Source organism: Ochotona curzoniae, unplaced genomic scaffold (genome assembly GCF_017591425.1).
Source record: "Ochotona curzoniae isolate NIBS_2020 unplaced genomic scaffold, NIBS_Ocur_1.0 scaffold_2587, whole genome shotgun sequence".
Classification (NCBI taxonomy): domain Eukaryota; kingdom Metazoa; phylum Chordata; class Mammalia; order Lagomorpha; family Ochotonidae; genus Ochotona; species Ochotona curzoniae.
This window is the reverse complement of record NW_024467096.1, coordinates 19,300,665-19,309,735: the sequence shown is the minus strand read 5'-3', so window position 1 is coordinate 19,309,735 and position 9,071 is coordinate 19,300,665. Positions and strand designations below refer to the sequence as shown.

General features: G+C 40.9%; 1 pseudogene; it reads left to right on the top strand.

Moving 5' to 3' along the window:
• The first annotated feature begins 7,733 nt into the window (after positions 1 to 7,733).
• On the top strand, positions 7,734 to 8,417 carry LOC121171371 (annotated as a pseudogene).
• The last annotated feature ends 654 nt before the right edge of the window (positions 8,418 to 9,071 follow it).

Genomic DNA, 9,071 nt, shown 5'->3' with positions numbered 1-9,071 from the left:
CCCTGCATATTTCCAATCTATATGTTTTCCATGATACAGGAATTGGCATACTTAAAAAATATATTTTTATTCATTTATTTATTGGAAAGGCAGACATACAGAGAGAAGGAGAGACAGAGAGAAAATTCTTCTGCCTGCTGGTTCTCTTCCCAAGAAACCAGAACGGGGCCAGAGAGAACTGATCCAAAACCAGGGGAGAGGAGCTTCTTCTGGATCTCCCATGCAAGTAGAGGGTCCTAGGGCTTTGGGCCATCCTCGACTGCTTTCCCAGGCCACAAGCAGGGAGCTGGATGGGAACTGGAGCAGCCGGGATTAGAACTGGTACCCATATGGGATGGCAGCACATCCAAGGCAAGAATTTAGCCACTAGACTATCTCTCTGGACCCTCAGCATAGTTCCTATTTCACTGCTTCTCCCAAGGAAGACGTTGAAGTTTCAATGTCCTCTACTCTACTAGATCATTTTTTCACCATTCTGAAGTTTTACTATGTTCCTTCATTTGCTATTACCTCCTTTATCATTCTTTTAACCTTGGAAATCTATCATTTTTTAAAAATTCCTTTCCTGTCATTTTAAAAAAAATTTATTTACTTTTATTGAAAAGCCAGATATACAAAGAGGAGAAGAGACAGAGATCTTCCATCCGCTGATTCATTACCCTAGTGGCTGCAACTGAGCCGGCACAAAACCAGGAGCCTGGAGCATCGTTTTTTTGTTTGTTTGTTTGTTTGTTTTAATATTTTGACAATCTTTACATAGTTAATTAGGGTAAAAAGGTTCAAGGGCTACAGGAAAGTGGGTAAGACTATTATTTTTCCCATAGTTTTCTTCATGCTTAAAGGGGGGTATTAAGGGAGAAGGCCCACCCAATTTCCCACCCTCCCCAGGTCCCAGATGTAGGGTATAGGAGCCTGGAGCATCTTCAGGGTCTCTCATACACATGCGCATTTCCAAGGCTCTGGGCCGTCCTTGATTGCTTTCCCAGGCCACAAGCAGGGAGCTGGATGGGAAGTGGAGCTGCCAGGATTAGAACCAGCACCCATATGGGGTCCCAGTGCATGCAAGGTGAGGACTTGAGCCACCAGGCTACTGTGTTGGGCCACTTTCCTATAATTTTTGTAGAAATTTAGGATACATGGGAGATAGGTACATATGTTGGGTGAGTATACAATGTATTTATTTGGATGCATATGTCAACATGTTAACATGTGGAGGTGAATGGTTGTTGCCTATTTATAAGGGGCTATTTAATTTGCAAAAATTTAAAAAAATGTTCAAAGAAATTAGAAGACTTTCTTTAATGGAACATTGGTATCTAGGATACTTGTTTTACATTTTCAACTAGAATATTTCCTTTTTTCTTTTGTTGGATAATTACTAAAAAACCACCATCTACAAAATTCTTGCACTTATTTAGGTAAATGGTCCTCTGCTAAAAGACAAAATATCTTAAAATCCTAATGGTCAAATTACAATTAGCTGTGTTGTGCTTCTAAGCTGTTTATGGGTCAAAATGGTTTATGCCCACATTAGGTTTACTTTATATGTAACTTTTAATATGAAATAGAGTTGCTTTGGATTTGTTATTAGACTCTGAATATTTAAATATACTTAAACAGATTTGATTATTATCAGAATTATTTATCATAAAGTATGTTATGATGCACATATTGACCCTGGACAAGTTTGAAGGATTTGTAACTTTATTTCATACCTCTTCACATTCGTTATTCTCTTTGAATTTAAGGAGGCCTAACCTCTATGAGCCCCCAATGTAAAGTGAGAAAAAAACTTTAAGTGTTTCTGAGAACAAAAGAATTGTTAGAACAGACTAGAGACTGGAAAAGTTTGCTTTTTGATCCTAATATGTCTGGTACTGGGGAATAGTTGGAATTGGCAAGTAGGATAACTGGTGGTTAAATACTGAAGAGAGAAGAGCAGACACAGGACTGTGTGCTCCTATTATCTGGATCACTCCCCAAGTGCATGGAGCAGCAGGGACGTAGCTGAAGCTAAGGCTGCGAGTGCAGTCCTGGCCTCCCACGTGGGTAACAGGACCTCAGTTGTTTGAGCCATCACTGCTGCTTTCCAAGGATACACTGCAGGAGGATGGAGTCAGGGGCACAAGTCAGGAATTACATATAGGTATTCTAATGCATGATTTGGGGATCTTGATTACAAGGGTAAATGCTTGCTCCCAAGAGATATCCTTGTTTGTTTTTGGTATGCTTTTTAGATTTTTATGTATTTGTTTTGTTTCCCCTGCAGAGTGACACAAACACATGTACACACATGTGCACACACACACAGAGTAATTTACCTTCCATACACTAGCTCACTCCCCAGATGGCCACAGTGGCTCTGTTGGATGATCCATGCCAAAGCTAGGAGCCTGGAACTCCATCTGGGACTCCTGAGTGAGTGACAGCGACCCAACCATGTAGGCCTCCTTTGCTTTGCTTGGTTCATTAGGAAAGACCTTGATAGGAAGAAGAGCATCCAGAACTCAAACAAGTGCTCTGAGATGTGATGCTGGCACCAAAGCCAGCAGCTTAGCCTTCTGTGCCACAATTTGGCCTAAAGAATAATCATTTCAGATTGGACATAACATACTGATTTCACAATATCATAACTGACCTCTGGAATGAACCAATAGCAGTATTTACTAGATAATGGCATAAAGATTCAAAATGTGGCATGAATGGTTCAAAGTCGCATTCCTGAGTGTTAACAGGTGCTGTAGTCCTGTGGAATATAGGTTTGTAACATCCCAAGTTGTTCTCTTCAGAGCATTCACCTCAGCAGGGATACAGGATGCTTCAACTCCAGATGGCTGCTATGGCCAGATCTAGGTCAGGCTGAAGCTAGGGACTAGAAGGTTCTTTTCAGTCTCCCACATAGGTATCAGGGGTTCAAACAATTGGGACATCTGCTGCTGCTTTTCCAGGCCATTATTAAGGAACTGAATTACAAGTGGAGCAGCCGGAACGTGAGCCAGCACCCATCTGGGATGGCAGCATCAAAAGCTGTGGCTTTACCTGCTACACTGTTCCCTGAACTTATTTTTTTTTCCATGAATATCATTTTTTCCATGTGTCTGGGGTCAGGGGAGAAACAAAGGGAAAAGTCCCACCCAGCCTCCTGAACTTATTTTAAAATTTTATTTTCCATGAACACATGGAAGTACCCTCATATTTGTATATAAGTCTTCTCTCTCCTCCAAGGCCCAGATCAAGTGCAGTCTCTGCCTACGCCTCAAGCTGATTTCACCTGCTCGTCCCACTCTCTTATCTTCATTTTTCCATACTCTGTCATATTTGATGCCGTACGTTATGGCTTCTCACATTGTGACTGTTTGGTTGTCTCTCATCCATCATGTAGATATTCCATCTTAGCATTTTAAAAAAGTTTATGGAAAATGGAATTAAAATAAATGTCTATGGAGTATAATAATTGTGAAGCTTACACCCATGCCTGCATTTTTTGGTAACATGTTTTCATAAGTGTTTTAACATTCCTTCATGCTTTTCAAGGCAGGACCCTATTAAAAATGAAGAATATACAATCAGAGGTGCTCAGCTCCTGCACCAGGGAAGGGTCTTCTAGTTTTGTGCACACTAGGCAAGAAAAGTTACAGAGCACAACAGGGACATCAATGTCATTAAATCTGTAGCTTAAAAACAAACATAACATAAACAGCTATTGGGGCCAGCGCAGTAGCCTAGTGGCTAAAGTCCTTGCCTTGCACACACTGGGATCTCACATTGGTGCCGGTTTGTTTCCCAGCAGCCCCACTCCCCACTTTGCTCCCTGATTGTGGGCTGGGAAGGCAGTAGAGGACAGCTCAAAGTCTTGGGGTCCTGCACCCACATGGGAGACCCCAAAGAAGCTCCAGGCTCCTGGCTTTGGATCAGCTATGTTCTGGCCACTGCAGCCACTTGGGGAGTGAATCAGTGGATGGAAGATTTTCCTCTCTGTCTCTCCTTCTTTCTGTATATCTGACTTTACAATAAAAATAAATAATTTTTAAAATTACCTATTTTAGGACTATTAAGCACTTATTTTTTTAAATAGAGGAAACACTCTGGAAAACCTTTTTTTATTGAGTAACATTGTGTGACACACAGATGCTCAGTAAATAATCCTATTCTCTAAGCACGGTGCCTCAAATAACAGGTTGTTTCCATGTTTTTGCGGTGGTTGATTGTGCTGCAATGAATGCAGGGTGCAAGCTGCTTTCTCATGTAGCAGATCCCTTGGATATATTCCCAGGAGTGGTAGTGCCAGGTCAACAGTGTTTTTGCTACATCTCGTGGGCATTGATGTTCTTGTTTTTATTGACAATTCTTTAGTGCCGCGTGGGTCATGCGGAGGCATCCGTTTCTACAAGGTTTTTTAAATTTTCTTTTTCATCACCTTATCAACATTGGTATTTCAGTAGCATATTGTTTAGCTTCAAGTTGATGAAATGTTCTGTTTTTCACCCTGTTGTGGACTGTGTTTTCTGGCTCTGCATTTGAGGGGATGTAGAAGAAAAGTGTGGCAGAGACTGACAGGTCCAGATGTGGAGACAGAGTGCAGTATGCATCTCCGCATCCAGACCAAAGATGGACTTCTAGTGAAACATTTGAAAGTATCCTAGGACTAGGAACCTGGGCTTTATGACATTGTCCATGCCTACAATGTCAGGAAACACTTCAATAGGTAATGATGAACTAATAACTAGTCCTGAAGGACTACCCATTGTAGTACTAGAGGGAAAGTCAGTAAGCCCCAGAGCCTATGAAACTCTATTATTAAATAATCATAATCACAAGGAATTATAAGGTGAATCGAATCTGATCCCTGTTCCCAGAAATTTTAGTAAGAAAAAAGGTTAGTAAACAAAGCTAATTCCTACATCTGGAACTCATCTTCTAAAACAGTTTCCTGAATCTTGTCAAATAATCAAATACTAGTCAATATACCTTAGATAGAGCTGATTTTGTTCTATACATTTGTAGTTTTCACCTATTGTTTTGTATACACAAGACTATGTATTGTATACATATGCATCTTGCATATATATCATTTGCATACATGACATAGACCGAATGTGTGCATATCATATCTTACCATCTTTCATGTATCTGCTCTGTTTTTCCTTTAAACCAAGTTTTGTGCTAAATAATACTAAAAGTAGTCATTAAAATGTTTAATTGGTGCTAAATACATCCAAAGTATTGAAAGAATAACAGTAATAAGACATCTGGCTACCCTTTTGCCTTTTGTGTCTGTCATAAGTATTCTATGGTTATTTGAGTCTAACTATAAATATATAAGGTCATTTGCCAAAAGAGAGAATTTTATGGGCAGATCTGCTTATATCAGGACCTGATAAAGCTCAACAAATAATCTTTGCCTCTACCAAATTGGTCACTCTCTTATTCAAGTGGCTTTTTGTAAATGATTGTTGAATGTTCAAATGTTTGTTATCCTCCCAGTTAATCCAGATCTGATGCTTCTAACTCATTCTTGAGTTATTCAGATCACTCTTTAGTTGCTATAGCTGCTTTCTTTGTAAGCTATCTTGAGTTCCTGAGCACTCAGTACCATTGCTAACTATGTTCTCACCAATTCCCAGTGACAGCTGTTAACAGATTGTTTCTTCAATCTTTAGTATCCTCAGTCCATTCAACATCATGCATTAGTATGGCTTCCCTCTGCCTTTCAGAATCTAATACAGACTTCACAGCCCTTTAGTCCTGATTTTTCTCTCTGTGAGAGGCACCATAATGTGAAAGCAAAAAACAAGGACGTTGATTCCCATGGGCTGGTCTTTGGATGATCTCTGCTCTTCAGTGTTTGTGTAGTCCAGGATGATTCCTGTTTCAGCTGAGTCCAGTATGTACACATACATGCACACATATGTATATATTTATACTTAAATGTAGCTATATAAACAACACAAAAAAGGCTCAGTGCTTGGAACCATTGGAGATGCTAAATAATAACAGTTATATTGATGAAAGAGTGTAGTACTAGTGATGGTGATGAAAGACCTGGATCTCTGGTACCCCATGGAGCCTACTCTTCTCTAACTTTTATCTTGCTGCTCTCCTGCCTGTAGGCTCCCCATCTCTCCCTTTAGTTTTGATAAATCGGTTTGTATATGTGAAGTGTTCAAGATGAACAGCAATCTAGCCTTATTTTTGTATCAATTTTACTTGGAGTATTAATGGAATTCATAAAAACTCCAAAATATTTTAAAAGCATATATAAAAATATTTTAAAAGCATATATAAAAAGACAGTCTTCCTCCCAGATCTCAGTCCCCCTACCCAGAAACAACCAGTGTAAAGATTTAGTAAAAAGAGATATATCATTTGTCCCTTCCTTTGGTTTATAACACAATACATCTTGAATATTATTTCATATTAACACATCTACCTTTTTCTCTTTAACTTGCTTTATTTTTTTTTAAGATTTATTTTTATTATTTTTTATTGGAAAGGTGGATATACAGAGAGGAGAGACAGAGAGGAAGATCTTCCGTCCGATGATTCACTTCCCAAGTGAGCGCAATGGCCGATGCTATGCCGATCCGAAGCCAGGAGCCTCTTCCGGGTCTCCCACACGGGTGCAGGGTCTCAAAGCTTTGGGCTGTCCTCGACTGCTTTCCCGGGCCACAGGCAGGGAGCTGGAAGGGAAACGGGGCTGCTGGGATAGAACCGGCGCCCATATGGGATCCTGGGCATGCAAGGCGAGGACCTTAACCACTTGCACCATCGTGCCGGACCCAACATGCTTTATTTTAAAAATTTTTTTTTTTCATTTGAAAGAGAGTTACACACATAGAGATAATGCTTATACCCACTGGTTTACTTTTCAGGTATCCAGAGCAGCTGGGTCTGGGCCTTGCTGAAGCTAGGAGCCTAGGATGCCATCTAGGTCTCCTATGTAGACGATAGGGGCCTAAGAACTTGGGCCATCTGCTTTTACTGATTTCCCAAGTGCATTAACAGGGAGCTGGATCAGAAGTGGAGCTTCTTTGGACTTGGGCCAAGTGCCTGTATAAGATGTTGTTGTGATAGGTGGTGATTTAACCTCCTGACTCTAACATATATTATTTTTGTGTTGATTTTCACTATTGAAGATCTTGGAGCTAGTCATTTTAATTCAAAGGAGGAAGAGTATGGATTCCAATTTGTAGAGTTATTTATAACAACAATCATTATTGTGATGTGATTATCTCTGGAATTTTTTAAGCTAAGGGAATGTTTTTTTAAATAATTTATTTGAAGTTTTTAAAATCAGAATCACACACATACAGAGAGAGAGGAGAGAGAAAGATGAAATCACAGAAAGAGTGAGAGAGAAGAGATCTTCCAACCACTAGTTCACTTTCCAGATGGCTGCTAAGACCAGGGTTAAGCCACACTGCAGTCAGGAGCCACGGGCTTCTTCTAAGTCTCCCACGTGGGTGTCAGGGGCCCAAACATTTGGGCTACCTGTCACTGCCTTTCTCTGGCCAGTAGCAGGGAGCTAGATCAGAAGAGGAGCAGCTGGGATGTAAACTGGCAACCAAATGGGGTGCTGGTGCTTCAGGTAATGGCTTAGCTTACCATGCCGCAACGCCAGCCAGCTAAAGGAATTTTTAAATTTCCCAGTAAGATAGGCTAAAATATGATATTTTAATTAAAGGTTACATGATGTGGCAGGGCGTTTCACACAGGTGTGTAGCTGGGAAACTTGAATCTGATATCGACACTTGAGTTAGCTCGAGCAGGCATGAAATGGAGGAACTGTAGAACATGAAGAATGGACTCAGGGATGCCTGAGACCATGGGAAACTTGCCTAGTCTCTCTACACTGTTTTCAAAGGAGAGGTCACTATGGTAACAGACTACGTAGCCCTTATCAAAATCCCAGGCCATTGGAAGGCATTCAATTCACATGTCATCTTGACATGTGATAAGATGCTGAGGACTGATAAAACCACTGAGATAGGAAATGTGAGAGATAAAGTGTTGGTGAATCTCCTTGGTAGAGAGGTGAAAATAATATAAGAGTAGTTTTCTCTGTGAAAGTTTTTCAATCAAGGAACAAAAATATTTTCCCTGAGTAAGAAGATACATAGTCAGTCCTTTCAAGATCACACTGGGCAGAAGATCACCCTTGAGGCTGTTCTGAACATGACCTGCAAGAAGTGTGGCTGTAAAAATCACTTTCCAAAAGATTCTTCTATGTAGCCAGGTGGGAGACCAGATATTCTGATACCCGGTGAGGGAAAGGAGCAAGAAGAATCAAAGTTAGAAAAATTTGAGAAGTTTTATTCCATAAAGAATTATTTAAGAGAAAGAAAGGGAGAGACAGAGAACAGAAAAAGAAGAGGTAATGTTGATACAAGAAATCATCTGACGCTGACAGCTTAGATTCTGAGACAGATGCAGGCAAGAAGGCCAGGCACATATCCAAAGATAGCAGGACATCAAAGATGAAAAAGAAAAGGAGCAATGCAAGACCCAGCACAAGGAAAGTGGGAAGAGCAGAGGCAGTGGCTGTGTGAGCAAGCTTTGGGCTATGAAGCCCTTTGTCCCAGAAAACTTAATGTGGCCTTCCATCCCTCTGACTTTGCTTCCATGGGAAATCACTGTCCTCATGCATCAGGCATATTTGGGAGTTTGAGCTCAAAAGCAGCTGACTAGATGAGCTATTATTTCCTAATCACTGCTGGTCCCTTTGCAATGACCCCTGAAGTCTACCCATCCATTCACCCAGCTTCATTCACTGGGGAACTGGAAGAGCCTGTAAGCTTCTCCAGCTGCCAGTGTCACATCTGGATTCCCGTACAGAAATCTAGGCTAAATCCACAGACCATGCTGTGGAAGTGAATCTGACTGTAGTTGGAGTGATTGGCCCTCTTGCTTTTGTCCTGCCTTGGGCTACTTGGTGGGTGCTCTCTGCCACGTTCAGGACAGGGGCAGAAGCAGACTGGCAGTAGCAGGGAGAACACGGTTAAGAAGTAAGGCTTGCATTTTAACTCTCCCTAACAGTATTCTGTGCTGAAAATGACAGCCAGCGGCCTCAG